Source organism: Pleurodeles waltl, chromosome 5, assembly GCF_031143425.1.
Source record: "Pleurodeles waltl isolate 20211129_DDA chromosome 5, aPleWal1.hap1.20221129, whole genome shotgun sequence".
NCBI lineage: Eukaryota > Metazoa > Chordata > Amphibia > Caudata > Salamandridae > Pleurodeles > Pleurodeles waltl.
This window is the reverse complement of record NC_090444.1, coordinates 1,338,808,730-1,338,829,096: the sequence shown is the minus strand read 5'-3', so window position 1 is coordinate 1,338,829,096 and position 20,367 is coordinate 1,338,808,730. Positions and strand designations below refer to the sequence as shown.

The 20,367-nt window shown below is 42.9% G+C and overlaps 1 pseudogene; it reads left to right on the top strand.

Moving 5' to 3' along the window:
* Positions 1 to 428: 428 nt before the first annotated feature.
* LOC138297631 (U2 spliceosomal RNA) lies at positions 429 to 609 on the top strand (annotated as a pseudogene).
* The last annotated feature ends 19,758 nt before the right edge of the window (positions 610 to 20,367 follow it).

Here is a 20,367-nt window from a genome sequence, read left to right as displayed (position 1 = left end):
ACTGGTCAATCACTATTGTTGATTGATATTGCATCGGATATGAATGATTTGTACAAAAGGAAAAATATAATATTATGGAGAATCCTAAATTACGTTAAAGAGTCTGTGGCACAAGGAATCCTAAACTTTTCAAACACAAAGACATATCCACTGATGAATTTTTTAAAATGGCTCTGGATAAAGTGCAAATCTATGTTTTTGTAGATGCTAAAATAAACATCAAGATTGGGTTACAAAAAACTGGAAACAAAATAAATGGTCAAAATATGTTAATATCAACACATAACATTAAATTCTGTCAAATAAGCTTACTAGTTTCTCGATGGTAACTTTGAACATGAAGGAGCTGTGTCTCTCTCATAGCTGCAAAGTAAAAAATGATGCCACCTTAAAGCATTGGCTCCTGTAAATCTATATAATGCTTAAATAAAGCCTGTTGAAACAACAACAAAAAAATCTGTCAATGTCAGTTTAATATCTGATACATCCTCTATTTGGGAACCATACATTAAATAGATTTTTGTAGCATGGAGATGTAATAGAAGCTTGTGCTGTCCAGTCCATGCATCAACCTGGTATTGCAGTATCTCCAGGAATGGTGCACTTCCCCACCTATGATAAACAATGTTGTTGAAACAACGACGAGAAAACAAAAGTGGCGCTTCACTGGCAAACTCTGTAACATGGTGCTTCTGTGTTTGTGTGTAGATAAAACCAACCTGAACACTTTGACATAGGCGTGTCTTGTTTTATTTAATTGTTTATTTATTTTTATACATCTGTAGGCATTTTTTTTTTCCTTTTATCAGTGCCTGAGGCGGTACTTTTTGAAGAGAAAACTATCAGGAAATTTGTTTTTTTAGCAATGTGTTTCTTTCTATTTGGATGCATTTCACAGGGGAACAGATGAAGAAAAGGAGAGAAAAATGTTTGTGAGAGCTGTTTCCTGGAGTCATGGTTTTCAGAAAGCAGTGTGGAGTGAGATAGAGAAGGAAGGAAGGAGAGAGAGAGAGGGAGAGAGACACAAGGGCGGACATCTACCAGTGGCAGAACAGGTGAAGTGGACACTGTCTTTGCCTTCACTGGGCAAGAAGAAAAAGACAGAGTCCTTTTCCTTCTTTGCCCTGCTCACCCATCCCCAAATGGTCTTACCTGTTGGCCTTAACCACAGAGCAGCCGGGTCCTGGCTAAGTGAAGGCGAAGTGCCAGCCACTTGCTGCCAGGGCGCTGTCCAGGGCAGCCTGGCCTGATGCCCTGAATTCCCTGCCTCTCACAGGTTCCAAACAACAGGTTGGACACAGTGGAAAAAAAGGGGCTTGGCAGGCAAAAACTAGAAACAGGGCAACCTGAGTATGTTAATGAATGCTTAATGAGGCGGCTGCTGAGAACTTTGGAACAGAGAGGAAACCAGACACCAGGGTCTCTTTTGCAGTGACTCCTGTTGGGCTCCTGTGAAGAGTCTGGATAAGAGACAAAATGGCTGTGAGCAGTCGTAGAAAAGACAACACTGGCCTGAGTCAGCCAAGGTTTGTGCAGCAATAAATCTGGCACCTTTCAGGCCATCGCTTATTTGCCTTTTACCTAAGAAGATCAAGTGTAGGTTGATCTTTGAGGGCTGAAGTGCTGTCTGATCTAAGAAGAGCTGGTCTAGCATATGTCTGGCTTGTCCAGAGCCAGGCTGCGGTGAGACTAGGGTGATTTGCAGCAACTTCTGAAAGGCTGGGCCTGCGTCACTCTGTCTTGCCCAGAGCCAGGCTATGCTTCCAAAGGGTGGTAGATGACAATACTGCTATGGTGTCAGTCTCGTTTCTCTCCTGCCTATGGGGATGGGCCCTCAAGGCAACATCACGAAACAAAATAAAATGATGGATGGAGTGTTGAAACTTTACAAACACTCACCCCCAGTCCCAGATCTGGGTTTAATTTTAATCCATCGTTATTTTGCTCACCATGTCACCCCAGTTTTTGACCCATCCATATAAAAATCAGTCTTGACCCTATTCCCATGGGATCAGTTCAGCCCGAACTGCCAGGCCAGGTCCTCCCTGGACAGGAAACAAGCATCCTGGGACTGGTTTCAGGGTATCACCCTTCATCAGTCAGACTAGCTTGAATCCACTGGTGCAGCGAGCAAGGGACCCACGTCTGGATATACCCTAGCCACTTTGGGTGCACAAGTCAACATCGCAAAACATATGGGGATGGGCCTTCATACCCTGGCTTATCCGGGAAAAGGCTGAGGCTCCTGGGTGTGGGGGGCAGTGTTGTGCATCTTTATCTCTGGTTACCTGGGAATCCTAAGGTTGTGAGGACGAATCTGCGACTCCTGGCTCGTCCGGGACCTAGACGATGCTTCATGGCTGGTGGCTTTTCCAGTGCACCGGCACAACTTTTTCTCTTTTTCAGAGTTCTGCTACCATTGGAAGTGCTGCTCTGTACTAGACCTGTGATCAGCGTTCTATCTGTGGACTGGGGATCTGATGCCCTACATTGCAGAGACCACTTTATCACCTTCCTAACCTTTCGACTCTTGCCCTGCACCGGTGCCACATGGGGCTCCTCCTTCATCTTTGTACCCTGGTCCTTCTCTCCGCATTTCTTGCAATGCTTTGAATTCTGCTGTGAGGTCCCTAGGCTCTCTTTAGACCACTTTGGTGTCCCATGCCTGACTGACATCAGCTGTTATGGAACTTTGCCACCTGCAGCATGAACTGGAGCAGGACTCGTTCCTGCACGCATGGCAAGTGGGCGGCTTTGAACTCTAGTTGACCAACTGCTGCCAGCGTCAGCACAGTTGCACATTTTCCAGATAAGTGTGTGACACCTGGACATCTCTTGGGGGTTGCACAATGACGTGGGTCCCTCACATCTTCACTGGGGCTCGAGCTCCCATTTATTTTTTTATTTTCCTTTCATGGAGCGTGTTCAGTGCTTTTGAATTGTGGCAATGGCTACCTTTTTTTAAGACATATGGAAGGCAGAGGCGGCTCCTCTGTTTGGGTGAAGGAGCGTCGCCCCCCGCCAGAAGAAGAAGCTGCAAACCTTTCACAAGGAAGGGACAATAAAGTATGTTTATTGTCCCTTCCTTGTGAAAGGGGCGGGCCATGGGGTGGCGAGCAGTGAGGGGAGTGCACTGTGCAACCCCTCACTGTGCATGTATGTTTGGCTGGCCGTCGCGGGCCGGCCAAACATACATGCGCAGTAGGCTCTCTCCAGCCCGGCAACTGTGTTGCCGGGCTAGAGACAGCCTGCTCTGAGCAACGTCAGGATTGGCTGCAGGGCAGGCTAGGAGCGTGTGTCTGGACTGCAGGATGGAAGAGAGGAGCGGTGCGGCAAGGTGTGGCACGGAGGAAAGTTTATTTATTTATGTTAATTAAAATTCCTTTGCCCCACCCCCTGTAATCCTGGCAAGCCACTCCTGATGGAAGCTGTAAAGCCTTTTGGTCATGTTCCATTTACTGTGCGAGTTGATGTTAGGCATGTCTTCCGGAAGGACAAGAATCTGTTGTTAAAAAAGAATGTCAGGTGTCAGAACAGGCTTTAGAATAAGTGTTGGAATTTCCCAGCCAGGGTACTTTTGATGTGATATTTGACTCAGATTTGGTTTGCAGACAATTAGACTATTTCTGCAGAACACAATGTTGCCTAAGGATGCTCCTATACAGCAGGGCCTTCACTTTACTGCTTTGTTTGCTCCGAAGTAAGCATTTTTGGTTGTTCATATGTGTAATCCATTTACACACCCCAGGCTCATTGACATTTTCCTAAGTTATTAATGTGCCACCAGCAAGGAGAACAAAAAATCAAGAATATATGTGGCATCTGTAACAGCAAATGAAAGTACTTAGTAAGCTTTAAGGAGGACCTGAGAGGGGTGTATTGGGGGATCGACGCATCCTCCACAAACTTTTACACTGGGGCCATCAAAGGATTTCTGATTTATTCAACCTGTGTTTTGTCACCAGTGCTAAGCCATCATACAGACCATTGTTCAGGAATGGTTTGGAAAGGCAGGAGGAAAATTAAATGAATGGCTCTAATGTTAAAAAATCAGGCAAATGTAACATCATTGGGTGATACGTCAGAGGGTATCTTTGTGGAAGCTTCCCCCATGCCACTGAATAACAACACTATTAGCACTTGGGTTACAATTCATCCTTCACCTAAATCGGTAACTCAGAATATAGCAGATAAGGAGACTTCAGGTAGTAAAATGAGATGCTTCGATAATATGGTAGTGAAATGTTTAGGAAAAACTAAGAAGCATGGAAAACATGAAATAGATGATAGGATACTGTTGTTGGTTGACATCTTTGCTGATGGAGGTCCGGCATTGCTTTTATATCAGTATAGAATTCTGACATTCCCTCCCATCCCCCCAAATTATCAAAGATAACATCTAAAGATATATCCCTTGACACGTTGCCTAAATCCAATAAATGTATAGGGCACGTAGCAGTGATACATTTCCATTTGAGATTAGTATTTTAATTGGTTCCACATCGTTTTGTTGATATGCGATGCTCCAGCTTTGATGTCACCTAAAAGATGGCGTGAGGTATAAAGACAGCCTAGGACATCTTTACCAAGAAGAAAATTCCCCGATTATGGCCAATATTCAGACAGATGTGAAACAAATCACTGGGGTAAGCGAGCAATTCAAAAAAAACAAAAACGATTGGGATATATATATATATATATATATATATATATATATATATATATATATGGATTGTAATAATAGTCATGTTGATATGATAATATATGGTTAGGCTGAGAAATATTATTAATAATGATGGGAGACAAATTAAAGCATGGTCTGAGTGCAAACAATTTAAAACAAAGACAGCTGTAAATAAGAAAATGCGGGAGGCATATAAATTGAACCATAGGACCAGAAACAGACAGATTAAGGTGTTTAGGAGTGATTACAGAAAGTAAATTAGAAAGACTGAAGTGAAGGAGTCCTTTTGGGTGGAAGTCATTACAGCTCTCCGCAGTGGTAAAGTTATAACTATGTGGAAAGTATTGGGTATAGTCATGGGAGCTATTAAAAAGACTGAGCCTTGTTCAGTTACTGACGGACCTCCATGGTATTAAGAAAGAAGGCATTAATGTAAAAGTGTTGCTGAATGATTGCAACAGTTGTCTGGATGCCATGAGTATAAGTATTGAGGAGAAGAATGTAATCCCTCCAGTAAAGGAGGTAACAACTATAATAAAGAATAAAAGGAGTTAATGGGCCCAGGAACCGAAAGGGTTGGCAGCAGACATACTAAAACTGAATGCCAACATGTGGGCACAAGTATTGACTCCGCTGTTCATGTATAGCTCACTCAATAGAATACCAAATTCTTTGAAGGGGAGTATTCATGTTCCGATTTTTAAAAAGGGGTCCAGGGAAGTGCACAATAATTAAAGAATGTTAACCCCCCTGTACATAACCAGTAAAATGTATGCAAAACACCTGCTGCTGTTACGACTCTGTCATCCCATCTCCAGGGCACGCTATAAAGGGACTGCATGTAGCCTGGGAATCACCTTGAACACTCATGTAGAGTCCCTTTCTGACTCCAGTCTGTTTCCCATTTTGCTATGGTATTCTATGGTATTCTTTTGTAGAATTACACTTACTTCCTGGGACTGCAAATCCAATAATGCACAGCCTGATAGTCAGGAAAGCCTGGATTCTGCTATACATTGTTTTCTATGGGAGAAGTCCAGTTGCTCCTTTTTACTGGATTCTCTCCTCCAGGACTTGTGAGTGTCTGAAACTACACACACCTGAGACCTCTCCTGTGCAGCCCAGTCATGAGATTCCACCTGGGGTTTGCTGCAGCCTGGAACTGCTTATAAGTAGCCATTTCCTCAAGATCCTCGTTGTGCATTGGAATTCGATTCCTTTGTGTTCCAGACCTTTTATCGGATGGTGTTCCAATCTCGTTCCTGTTCTGTTTCAACTTGAACCTGCTTTTTTTGTTTTTCTTTGCTGTTCCTGCTTGTTCCAGCCAGAGTCTGCTCCCTTTCTCTTAGCCTTGTTCCTGTTTGTTTCTTCCAGAGCCTGCTCCCTGTTTCGCAGTCCTGTTCCTGCCTTTTTTCAGCCTGAACCTGCTCTCAGTTTCCCAGTCCTGCTTGTTCCAACTCTCTGTATTCCAGTCCTGTTCTTGCTTGTTTCAGCCAGAGCCTGCTCTCTGTTTTCCATTCATGTTTCTGCTTGTTCCAGCCAGAACTTGTGCTCTGTTTCCCAGTCCTATTCCTGCCTTTGCTTCAGCCTGAGCCTGTTCCTAGTTCCTGTCTCTGCCTCCTAGTTTGTTCCTTCTGTTTCCATTTCCTCTTGGGTATTTGTGTCTGGTAAGTGTACTATCAGTCTTCACCTGTGTATAAGTGTTTTCCTACTGGGGTTGGATCCGGGTTTCCAGGAAGCAATTGCAGCCCACATCCTTTGTCTAGTGTTATACGTAGTCTTTAGTGCCTAACAGTGACAGTGTGCTATTGCTGTTTTTCCAGGAATTGCCACCTGTGTTTCCAGCTGGACCCACAAGGGCTTGTTTTGTATATGTAAGTATAATCCTTGTTTGTGCTCCAAGGGTCTAGAGACAGAATCACTTCTGCTTCCTCCTTTCTATGGGGCTTGCGGGGTGACTATATGTAAGAGCATTCTGCACAGAGGCATTGACATTCCATGTTACTGTGGGAAGTTCTGAGCCCTACCCGATGTACAACCTTAGTGGTAACCCCAGTGTGTTTGTCCATTAGTAATCCGTTTCCTGTTTGTTCACACTAAGGTTGCTCTGCTTTTAGTTTCCTGTTTCCTGTGCCTGTCCATAGCTGTCCTTTCCTGTGTATGCCTTTAGCTGCTCTTCTGCCCCAGTACACTACCTCTTTGGGATATTTTGTGACCTCAAGGGGTGCCCCAACTAGAGTCCTGATCAGACCCGCCCGAAACTGTGACAGCTGCAGGTTTTAGAAACATGGGTTGAGAAAGAAGGTATCTTCCCAAAATTCCAACTGAAGTTCAGAAGGAACTATTCAACTGTTGATGGCTGTTTTTGCATTGAAACTGTTAGTGGAAGATGGTGTTACAATAAGAAACAAAGCAAATTATCCAGCTTACATAGACCTATTTACCACTTTGGTACGATCAATCAAGGTAAACTGGGAACAACCTTTAAACTGGAATATACTCCTGGGTTTACTGAAGTTGATTATACAATTACATGAGGGTTCTTGGACCCAAGTTGAGTTAAGAAGCAATGGAACCTTAACAACGACAATTTACACTTCAAATGGGATGCCGCAAGTAATGATATTTTCAAAAGCAAGGATTAAGCAAGGTCACCTAAAATGGTGAATAAGAACCAATGACCAAAAAACAAGAAGGAATATCAAAATGTAGGTATACTATTCAAAGACAATTTAAGGCATGTATGGCTTTCCAGGAGCAGAGGGCAAAGGCCTATGTTCGGTCTCTGAAGAATCTGGACTCCACCCTGGAACACGAGTCTCTTGAGGTAATACAAGAAATGGATACACTAAAAATTGTGTGTTTATTGCTTTACAACTTTGAAATTATGGTGGAATCCGATGTACTATACCTTTAATCAGTAGAAATAGTAATCTGGTAACTTTGGTTGAATCTTCCCAAAGGGTCTATTAACAATGCTCTTAGACTGGAACTAGGCCTTGTTAACATCAAGCATAAACAGTGGCAGAGAATTGTAAACCATGGTGTGAAATTATGGGCATCCCCAGTGGGTTCATTTAGATATCTGTTAAAATGCCAGATGCAATTGAGTGACGCAGACCCTTGGTCTTTGAAGTTATGTAATGTTTTACAGGCCCTGATTTTACCCATAATGAATTGCTGCTGAGTTTTAGTGAAAATAGGATAAAAAAAATATGTTTAAAAATCAGTCTTTGCAAGCAGATATTAAAGACTGTAGGAAGATCCTACAGTTTGTACACTTAATATATAGTGATTTTAAAGGCAAGTTACAACTGTATTTAAAAGACATAAACACAAAATGCCTGGCATTAGATTTTGAAGTTGAGAATAGGTCAGGTGCTGTCATGTATAAAATGAAACTACAGCTGTGTGAGTCCCATCACAGACCATCAAATAGAACATCTCTGTCCATGTTGCACACAGTGCACTTTAAACCTATGTCATATTTTGATCTTTTGTAATGCTTTTAAAACCGAAAGGAAAAATATTCTATTACTGGTTTTTAGAGAGCTTCAGGTTTGACATACTCAAGAAATGTTATCTCTACTGTTGGAATGTAGCAATATCAAACTACACTACATGGTGGACACATTTTCGGAGATGGTAAATAATAGGTGGAGCAAAGAAGCAGACTGTTAACTATATTAACTGCTAGTGGTACTTCTAGAGGTAATACTGGACATTTTGATGTTTTCTTAAAACATTTAATTTCATTGGTACATTGCTGTTTTTGATGTGTTATGTTTTGGATAAAGTTATACAGTATTTTGATTATTTGATTATTTATTTACTATATCCATTATATATATTAGGTGATGTTCACTCTAAGGGAAGCTACGGGCAATATGACGGAGCTGGGGGATTTGCATGTTAGAATATGGTTATGGTAATAGTTTTATTCTAATTGTTATATTTTGTTGCTCTATGAAAGTATATGTAAAGTCTGAGTGCCTTGTTAGGCTCAAATCAAACACAAAATGAATAAAGAATGGTTTGTAGGAACTTTTGGGTGCTGACCATACTGCCCAGCAGTGCACAGTTCCATAGACATGTAGTTTGTGCAGAAGCATGGAGCATTTTCTTAAAACGTGCCCTAAAAATATGTTTGCCAGAATCCCCATGGGGGGTTATCAGTGCTTTGTGTGGGGTCAGGCCACTGGCCTTTGATAAGTGAGAGCCCCTCCACCCTTCTTGCCCAGGGAGTCCCATTCAGTATGCAGATGAATGCTGATGTGGCTGAGTGTCCTGTGTTTATGGCTGTCTGGGTGGAATGCACAAGGAGAGCTGTCAACCAGCACATCCCAGACATGGATTGGAGACAGGCTGTAAGGCACAGAAGGCAGTAATTGTAGAGAAATGCACACTTTCTAAAATTGGCCTTTCCAAAATAGTAATATTAAATCCAACTTCCCCAGTAAGCAGGATTTTCTATTAAAATTCTGGCTATACAAAACATGACAGGGCTATGCTTTCAGATCAGAATCAATCACTTAAAAGTAAATCAGGGCAGTCCTAATGCTGGCCTAAGAGAGGAGCAGGCCTCACAGTAATGACAAATGCATTTGTGAGTTTTTCACAACCAGGACATTTAAAGCACATAGGTACATGTCCTGCCTTTCACTTACATAGCACCCTTCCCTAATGAGATACCTAGGGCCTATCTTAGGGGTGACGTATATATAGAGGGAAGGGGGAGGTTAAGGCTTGGCAAGTAGTTTTAAATGCCAAGCCGAAGTTGCAGTGAAACTGGTGAAACTGCACACACAGGCCTTGCAATGGCAGGCCTGGGACATGGGGAAAGGGGCTAATTATGCGGAAGACACAATCAATGCTGCAGGCCCACTAGTAGCATTTAACCTACAGTCCCTGGGCACATCTAGTGCTCTTTACTAGGGATTTATAGGTCAATTAATTATGCCAATTGGGTATGAGCCAATGTTACCATGTTTTAGGGAAACAGCACATGCACTTTAGAACTGGTTAGCAGTGGTAAAGTGCCCAGACTCCTAAAGCCAACAAAAATTAGGTCAGAAAAAGAGGAGGAGGAAGGCAAAACATTTGGGGTGACCCTTCAGAGAGGGACATTTCCAACAGAGACTCAAACTGAACACCAATAAAAAGAAAATCCACAAAAATGTGTCATTGCGTCAATGGGTAAACTCAAATGGAATTTAGTGTTCATAAGGAAATGTAATGGAGGGAAGGGGATGCCCAATGTGAGAAAAGGCCTCTTTTGGAAATGGTTAGCCCCCACTTTTTGCCTAGTATGTGATGCAGCCTAGACATTGTTAGTGCCCAGGGCCCCTGCTAACTAGGCCAGAGCTCTTTCCCTAAACTATTGTGATGCATTGGCACAATTGGCAACACCTTTAGCTGCTACTATAATTCCCTAGTCAATTGTTCCTAGGTATTGAGGGCATGAGGTACTAAGGGTAGGCCCATGATGCTAGCTGCACTCATTATGTCACCCTCTAGGGCCGTACATCCAAATGCACCCAGTCCTCCTATTGTAGGATGAGTGTTCTGGTGCAAACCTAAAGCACAAACTCGACATGGCACTGCCTGTGTGCCCTGTCCCCTATACACTGCATGCACTTTGGGTAAGACACCCCTCTGGCAGGCCTTCCAGCCCTAAGACAGAGTGCCCTATACTGAATGTGAGGGCATAGCTGCATGAGCAATATGCTTCCACTGTGTCCTCGTCAAACCTGGGACATAGTGAGTGAACAGAGCAGCCATTTTAATAAATGTGCTGGACACTGGTCAATACGAGTTTCACAGCTTCATGATGGCTACTCTGATCCCTGGGTTGTTTGGTCTCAAACAACTCAGAATGACAAATCCAAATTGGTAGCAATGTTGGATTTATTGTCTAATGTACCCAGGAGTCACCTTAGAGGTGTTTCCTGCAAAAGCTAACTACCCTGGCATGGTTGCTCACTGGTCCTGATCCTTTCCTTGTGGTGCCACTGCCAGGCACAAATCTGCACCCTTGAGGTGAGGGCCTCTGGGATGCCGAACAAGGCTCTTCATGGATGAAGGTGCTAATAACCCCTCCCTCAGAAATATGTACTGCCCTGTTGGCCATCTTGAAAGGGCTCACTGCCTTCAAAAATAAACCTCCAGGCCTGCTGCTAGCAGCAGATGGCTGCCCCTATTGCAAACCCCCACTTTTGGCGGGACCAACAGCAGGAAACTCAAAGAAAGGGCAGGAGAAGTGGTCCTACCTAGCATGCACCACCCCTAAGGTGTTGCATGCGAGGGGGACTCTCCATTTAATTTTCCTCCATCTTGGATGGAAAGAAAATAGCCAATCAGGTGTAGGGAAGTAACCTCTGCCCATTGGAAGTGGTCACTTAGTGGGTGTAGCTACCCTAAGTTAGCTGGTCCATTGTACACTGCCCGGTTCCTCCTAAAATCTCCACTAAATACAGTACTTATGGGGCATCCCTAGACCAAAGATTCAGATTCAAAGGACAGAAGAAGACCAGAAACAAGAAGAGCCAAAGGCATGAGAACTGTGGACCACCTGCACAAAGAACAGGTGCCAAACCCTGCCTTCTGCACCCAGGCCCCAAAAATTGCAGCTGAGGACCTGCTGGACAACTAGAAAAACTATAACGATCCCCAGAGGACCTCCAGGCTTCAGAAATTGCCAAAGAACCCCCTCCAGAATGGAGGTATCGCTCTAAATCCACAAGTAATCAACAAGCCAGTGAAGTCCACTTCAGTGACTGGCCACTAATTCCAGAATCAGATGCCACAACTGGACCGAACTTCACACCACAGACCGCAAGGATAAACCCTGCCAGTTTGTAAAGAGTGGTGGCACTGCACCTTGCAGTAGCTGAACCGTACCACTACGCTGGGTATTGGTCATCTGACTTTAGACAACCTGAAAAGCAGCCCACTCAGGACTGTAAATGGACCGGGAGGAAGCACCAGTCAAGGGACTTCAGAAACAACCTGAACCTTCTGCCAATGTGCCCCTGGTGTCCTGCAGTCGACCCTTGACCTGGCTTACCTAGTAAGTTTAAAAGATGAACATGGCATAGGAGGATACTGTCATATACTCAATACCTTCTCCATTGGCTATCTGTATTATCGTGGACAACCATTTTTCCGTAGGAAAGGTAGACAATTCACCCATGTAAAAGAGGGTTGTACCAATCAGGTCTTTTGCAACTGTGGCTTCTCTCCCCACCCTACAAACTAATGTGTAGTTCCTAAATGCTGCAATATCTACGGCTTCACAGAACAGCTTTGCAGAAATTGCCCAGGGTAAAACCCTCCTATTCCACTGCAGCAGGATCCAGCGAAAGCACACTGCTTGACTCCACTCCCAGACAACAGGGAAATCGAACATAACCTCACAGGACAAGTATGGGTAAATCATTATCGAAGACCCAGCCATCCTAAAAGCATTTACCCACCTGTAGCAGACAAATCAGCCAACAGCGAAGCAAGACTTTGACCACAAAGAAATCAAAGGAAAGGTACCCTATATCACAACTCTACTGTGTGCCCTTTGTGTGGTAGCTTTTACAACCATGCTCATGTCATCCTTCCCTTGTGGTGCCTCCCTGTCTTGAGCACTCCATGGCTCCCTTTCCAGAATGTTTGATCCATTGAACCTCCTGTACTGTTACCATGCAAGTTTAGTCTGTTTTTGCACCTGAAGATTTCTCATGTACCTTTTGGGCAAGTAACGATATCCACTGTGACCCATTGAACTGTGCCATCTTGCACTTGGCGTTCCACTACACTGTGTTAATTGTTTCCTACTGCCGTTTGCACCTGCAATGCCTCATATCCATTAGATGTAATACTTGATTTTCCTCAGGTTGTTTAGAACATTCCGTGCAGGACACACACTTTCTGGCATAACCATTGCTTCCAGCATAAATGCCACCAGATGAATCTACATTGGCACTTGGGCTCATTCCAGTCCTGCAAAAACATCATCCCAGCACTCACCTCCAGTGTTGCTCTGCTTTAAACTAAGAGGAAAAGATGCCAAAGAATGCAGCACTCTTAGTCTGAGTAATGAATTTATTAAGGCACGTCCCAGATATAAAAGAAAAAAGCACACAAATATATGAACATAAGCATTTAACTCAAATGCAGTGAAACACCTGCATATGCCAAAATGTGCAATACTTAATTGAATATATGCAGTGAAATATGGTATTTGACCAGTCCAAAGCTGTAATACTGTGCCTGGAGTGGTAAATGGCTTTTGTCATTTTACAGCTCGGCAAGGATGACACTATGTCAATCCTATGCTTAAAGATTTTGCTGTACAAATGGTAAAAGACTTTGTCATTATCTAGCTCGGCGAGGATAGCACTGTGCTAATCCTATGCTTAAAGACTTTGCTAGATAAGCAGACATTTGAGGTGAGCAAATCTAGAGTGTCGCTGGTGTTGCAGGGTGCTCCTTACTAGAGCAGCTCTCCACCTAAAATTGGGAACTTCCCAGAGTTCTCCTTTGTTTTTTGCATAATTTATGCGTCGCTCTATCCCTGAAAGGGTTTTGGTTTGACTTATACTGGGTGATCCCTTGTGTCTGGACAAAGCTATACCCCTCTGAAGAGCTCTAATGAGAGCGAAACACGTGTGAGGGGTTGCTTTACTCATTCCAGGTTGGCTTGGACGGTATTTGACCAGTCCAAAGCTGTAATACTGTGCCTGGAGTGGTAAATGGCTTTTGTCATTTTACAGCTCGGCAAGGATGACACTATGTCAATCCTCTGCTTAAAGATTTTGCTGTACAAATGGCAAAAGACTTTGTCATTATCTAGCTCGGCGAGGATAGCACTGTGCTAATACTATGCTTAAAGACTTTGCTAGATAAGCAGACATTTGAGGTGAGCAAATCTAGAGTGTCGCTGGTGTTGCAGGGTGCTCCTTACTAGAGCAGCTCTCCACCTAAAATTGGGAACTTCCCAGAGTTCTCCTTTGTTTTTTGCCTATATATATATATATACATGCTAACTATTTAGAATTGAAATAGATCACCCTGGGGTTAAATCCTTCATCTTTGCCAGCTCCAAGCAGAGGAACCTTGAATGGCTGAGGAAGTAGACTGTCCCCAAATGGGACTCCTGAGCAGTGCATCCACTCTCAGGCAAGCTCCTTCCTCAGTGCCAAGCTTCTCTGTCTTTTATACCTTAAACCAACTCAAAAGGAAGATTCTAGTAAACCCCTCTCTTCGGTTATGAAATTCAAGCGATGGCTGTACTAGGTCTGTGTTGGGAACACGCAAAGGAATGGGCGCTGCCACACTGGGCATTCCAGAGACAAGCTGTACTTTTCCTTGATGAAAACATTCCCAGGCTGGTATATTCTTATCACATCCACATCCCCCATAAAATGTTTTAGCACTGTGTGACCCTGCTCTGGTGAGAGGAACGAAAACATGTTCAGTGTGGAAAAAAAGCTCAGTGTGGAAAAATCCTGCGCCACTGCTGTAATGGCACCTGAAACTAGGCACAACATTGAGTCAATGATAGAGATAGAGTCTGTGGTCAAATACACATAGCATTACACTCTACCCTTTGACCAGTGACTCTCATATGATACTGGTCCAAAAGTAACCTTATTTGGTCTAAACATAGTTATTATGTTAGGTATGCTTTGTATACAGCAACATAGCATTATTATAATACAAATTACTACAAGTATTCCACCTAAAATAGAACCAAGTTGACCAAAATCAGGCAGCCAGCTAAATAACCAATCCCACCATCCTTTGTCTACCTCTTGCTTCACTTCTGTCACCAATTCATGCCATACTTCAATGTGAGATTGGATAGATTTAGAATGATCTGACAGGGTAAAACAACACATTCCTTAAAATTCTGAGCAAACATAGTTGTGCTTCCATAGTAAGTAGTCAATGGCTGCCCTGTTTTGCAAAGCAGCTTTTCTAGTCCCTTGTATATCTAGTAATAGCTTTGCTAAAGCAATAGAAGTATTATTAATAATTTTGACCATCAAACATGCTAGTTTGTTAATAACTCAGGTATTGTAAACAGCTAATCCTCCTAGAATTCATAATATAGAAAGACATATTCTGACTTAGATAATAACTGAAATGCTGTTATTGACATTTCTACACATTTTATTGCTACTTTGTTGACATAATACTCGTTGTTCCCATAGGATCTCTTGAGAAGACTCTTTTGATGCTTCAAGGTGCATTTGAGCACACTTTCCGATTTTGTGTCATATGTTAAGTTTTAGCAGACATCACCGGCAGTAATATTGTAAGTGATCACCTGTGTTAGGTTATTCCATCTGTCATTTGTTGTTTCTTGGCAAAACCAACAGTACTCAATCGAAGACAAATGAGTACGTAGGTCACTTTCTTCCACTGCTCTATCAGCATTGGTGTCATTGAATATTTGTTAGCAACAGAACACTGGTGGGAGTTGGGATAGCCACCAGGCAAGTGGAAATCACATCAACAGTACTTTTCATATTTGTCATTCAGAAATCCGACCTGTTCACCACGGTTTGTGCCAGATAAATCCATACATTCTTCACTTGGTGCAGCAAAAGTGTCAATCAGCACTGTCTGTGAATCAGTTCGGAGCAGGGGGCTTTCGGCCCCTCCCGACCCCAGTCGGACCTGGCCACACATGCTCCACTCAGAACAGCTAGCACATAGACATCTCGTAGTATAATCTGTAAAAGAGACAAGTATGATCATTTTTGCAAATAACATTTATCAGCTGGTATATACTCCCACTTCTCATGTCCTGGTTTCATAACTAACAAAAGATTGTCTTTGCATTTTGTTATGATTTCTGATGGTTCAGGAGGATTATTTGGGGATTCTACCCACACCTTAGCACCAGGATTTTTGTCAGTTGAGCCAAAACCTTCCTCCCCACACACTGCAAGAAGGGCTGGGACAGTCCCTTTTTTAACTATTCCTCCATACACTGGAATGATTGCAATTTGAGCAATTCTGTTTCCAAGTTGCATTATCAAATCAGCATCCCCACTGTTCAGTAAAACTGTTTTGATTTCTTCTTGGTAATCTGCATCAATCACTCCCTCCAAGACCTGAATACCTTTGAGTGCAAGCTCAGATTGAGGAGCAATCAATCTGAAATGCTCCAGAGGAATTTGTATCCCAACACCTGATTCAATCAAGGCAATGTCTCTTGGTTTCAATCCGTACATGTTCAAAGCATGCAAATCAAGCCCTGCAGATTCTGGTGTTGCTCAGTATGGAGATAAAGCTCCGGTCTTTGTCTCCCAATACATAATGGCATTGGTTGCTGTATGCAGTTGTATTCACATTAAAGAAGTCTCTGCATTCATCAAAGGTCTATTATTTTAAATTTGGAGGGCCTCGTTTTAAGGATCTCTCCAATTTCTCAAAGTCCCATTGTCTAACTTCCTTAGCTGGGTTTCAGCAAACCATTCATTCTCTCAATGAATCCTTCAGCCTCTGGGTAGTATGGAATATGACATAGCTGCTCTAAATTTTGTTGTGAACAATAGTCTTTCACCAATTTATTTTAAAATGTCACCCATTGTCACTCTGGACTTGCAGTGGGACTCCATAATACAACATTAACAAGTCCAGCATTTGTAGAGTGTTGAATTGAGTAGCATGTTTGCTTGGGAACACAATCAGATATCCAGAATAAGTAACTAAGACTGTGCAGGCATATTGACACCTGCGACTATTTGGTAGCGGCCCACGGTAATTAATCTGCCATATCTGCCCTGGCAGCTTTCCTCTCCCTAACTGATCTCTGACAGTCTGTGGAACAGATCTCTGTTTCATGTGTTGACAAATAGAACATTTCGTAATCACAGTTTTGATCAAGTCTAGGGGAATGTGCATCCCTCTAATCTCTGCCTACCTGTTAGTGGCCTTCTCTCCCAGGTGTCTGCATTTTTTGGTGAGCCCACTTAGCCATCCCCTCCAAGTCAGATTCCTGTGTCACCACTTCTACCTCAGAGATTTTGGCTTTGTCATCTGCAAAGGAATTTAACCATCATTCTAGTGAATCGGTTGGACAGTGGGCATCTACATAATATACAGTAACGGTACTTTTCTCTAGCATTTCCAAAATTTCCTGCCACAATTATTTGCCTCACACCTTCTTGGAATGTATTTGAGAGTTATGTGCATGCCACGTGGGAAGCCCATTGGCAGTAGACCAAGAATCAGTATAAAAGTGACATTTCCCAGGTAATTCTTGTTTTAAAGCTTGATATACAGCATTCAATTCTGCATATGTATTACTCTTCCCTTCTCCTGTAGTGAAAAGCAGCTTCTTAGTTACAGGATTATACGACAATGCCTTCCAATGTCTCTTGGCCACCACATACTTGGCTGAACCATTGGTGATCCCTACATGCTACCTATCCTCAGAGGACAAGGATTCAAATGGCTCCACCTACCTCACGGGTGACTCCTTTACCTCTGGCACCTCCTGCACCATCTTATCATCCTGCATGTGGGCCAGTGCCACCTGTTCATGCAGGGCCGCTGTTACTGCTCGTCCCACTTGGGCCCTGTCCTGTATGTACTGTTTCCATTTAATAGACACTTGCTTCCTGTACACATCTAATTCAGTGAGTTTTAGGTGAACTCATCACCCACTGCATTATTAGGATCTTGGGTCTCAGAATCACATTATGCCCTAGGTTAATTTGATTAGTATCCACAAGAGCCCAGTAATATGCTAGTAACGGTTTCTCAATGGGAGTATATCACTCTCCAGCATCTGGTAACTTTTTGGTCCTGGATCCCAGGGGCACCCTCTTTGTTCCCTGTTTTTGCCACATACTCCAATTTGCATATTGCCCCTGAACGGTTACATGTAATTCAATATTTCCTTCCTGTACTGGCCATAAGTCTAGAGCATGTTGAATCACCTCCTTTGCCTATTCAAATGCACGCTGCTGCTGCTCTCCCTATTCCAACTGATGTTTCTTTCGAGTCACTTTGTACAAAGGGGCCAAAATCTGACTCAAGTGAGGGATATGCTGTTTCCAAAAGCCAAACAATCCAATGAATCACTGAGCCTCCTGTATATTATGGGGTGTGGCAAATTCTAATATTTTTTATCTTACCTGTGGCAACACCTCCCTATATCCCTGAATCCACTGAATTCCCAGAAACTTCACATTTTGAGATGGTCCTTGGGGCTTATCTGGCTTGATCATCCTCCCTTTACTTTGCAACAGTTCCACAACCTTGTGTTTCTCCCTGAATCATCACATCATCAATATGATGAGACAACTGCATTCCTGGAATGACAGGCACTTCATCCAGGTGTTCTGCCACCAGCTTGTGACAGATGATGGGCTGTGTACATACCCCATAGGCAAACGTAACTTTTTAAATTGTCGTCCACAGTGCGAAAAAGAAAATTGCTCCTGGCTGTCAGAGGGCCAATGGTATGGAGAAGAATGCATTAGCAATATCAATGGTTGCATATCAGGTCCCTTTATATCTTTGTCTCTTTTTAATCAAAGTGATGGTGTTGGGGACAGCAGCAGTCATAGGGGGTGTATATTTGTTCAATTCTCGATAATCGATCATCATTATATACCTCCCATCCGGTTTGTGCATGGGCAACATCGGATTGTTCCACCAAGTGGTGACTGGAGCCACCGCACCTGCCTCTACCAGATCCTGTATGGTCTTACTTATCTCCTCATGCCCTTCCGGGATTCAGCACTGTTTCAAATGAACCACCTTGGTGGCTGGGGGCACCTTCACTGGGGTATCTTCAGATGACCCACTCTCACTGCTACCGCTGAAATGTATCTCTTTGATTCAAATTGATAACACCCATCCTCCAGATATAAAGTAATTCCCTTCAGAATGTTAATTCCAACAATATACTCTAAGAAGGGCACAATCAAAACAGTGTATTCTCTTTTTGACATTCTCCCTATTTTCATTTGAACATTAGTCTGCACTGCAGGGTTTGCTTTCCACCCAACCATGTGATGGTGTAGTGCTGACCGATGAACTTTTTTGGATTCACAGCTTCCGCTGCGATGTCCAGCATCACTCCAGATGCTCCTGTGTCAAATAATCACATTATCCACGTAAGCAATGTTTCCCCAGTTCACTGCCTAAATCTGTGATATAATTTAATTCCTGTTGAGTATAGTCCTCTAGAGAGTCCATGGCTGCTATCCCCAGGGGGTATTGGGGTACTTGTTGTATCTTTGATCTATATATGGGCTGTGCATGAATACTTTTCTGTTCGTCTGCCTCGCCCTGACCACCATTGTTTTCACAAGACTCTTCGCCAGAATCGGAAAAGTCAGTGGCATCCCACTCATCAGGATTCTAGTCTAGCCCTGCTTTAGCAAAGGCTAAATTAACTTTCTTTTTATTAACTCTTCCCCTGCGCTTTCTATATTATATTGAGCCACACACACTGCAGCCTTCTCTGGTAAGTATCAATTTATCTTGCAGTAATTAATCTTGAGATGACAACATTGTCGAGGCATTTTTGGGTTCAACTAGCTGCCACTCTAATTGCTTATTTTCTTGTTCTAACTGAACACATTTCTCATGCATTTTCCTATAAGCAGATAAAGGATCCGGACAGTCTGCCTAAGATAGAAAATTCCTGTCCCTTCTCTATGGGCACCTTTTGCAAACAATTTCATACCTTTGTTGGTTCAACATCTATAAGACATGTGTCCCAGTTCTCATTCAACCCAGCACTGCAAGCCCACTCATTCGCAAGCACATCATAAGGTACTTTCTCCCAACTGGGAATTTCATTTGGCATCTGGGAAACTGCGTTTGATTTTTTGCCAAACATTTTCACTTTTTGATCTTTTACTTCTGATTCTTGCAAGTGACACCAAGTCGTGTTGCTCTGCATCAAACTGAGAGGAAACAATGTGAAAGAATGAAGCACTCTTAGTCTGAATAATTAATTTATTAAGGCACACCCCAGATATCAAATAAAAGCACATAAATATATGACCATAAGCATTTAACTCAAATGCAGTGAAACACCTGCATATGCTAAAATACTCACAGCAGTTAAACAATGTCAGGCAACAATTCAACAGCAGTGAATATATATATATATATTTAAGCTAAATAGTTAAGAATTAAAATGCATCAACATAGGGGTTAAATCCGTCATCCTTGCCAGCACCAAACCGAGGAACCCTGAACGGCTAATGCAGGAGATCGTCCCCAAATGGGATTCCTGAGCAGTGCATCCACTCTCAGACATGCCCCTCCTTCAGTGCTAAGCTTCCTCATCTTTTATACCTTAAACTAACTCAAGAGGAAGATTCTAGTAACACCCCTCTCTTCGGTTATGAAATTCAAGTGATGGCTGTACTAGGTCTGTGTCAGGAACACGCAAAGGAATGGGCCCTACCCCAATGCGCTTTCCAGAGACAGAGCTATACTTTTCCTCATTTAAAACATTCCCAGGCTGGTATATTTTTATTGCATCTGCATCCCCCATAATATGTTCTAGCACTGTTTGACCCTGCTCTGGTGAGAGGAGTGAAAACATGTTTAGTGTGAAAAACAAGTTTGGTGTGGAAAAACCCACCACCACCGCTGTGACTCCACCTGAAACTAAGCATAAAGTGGAGTCAATGATCAAGATGGAG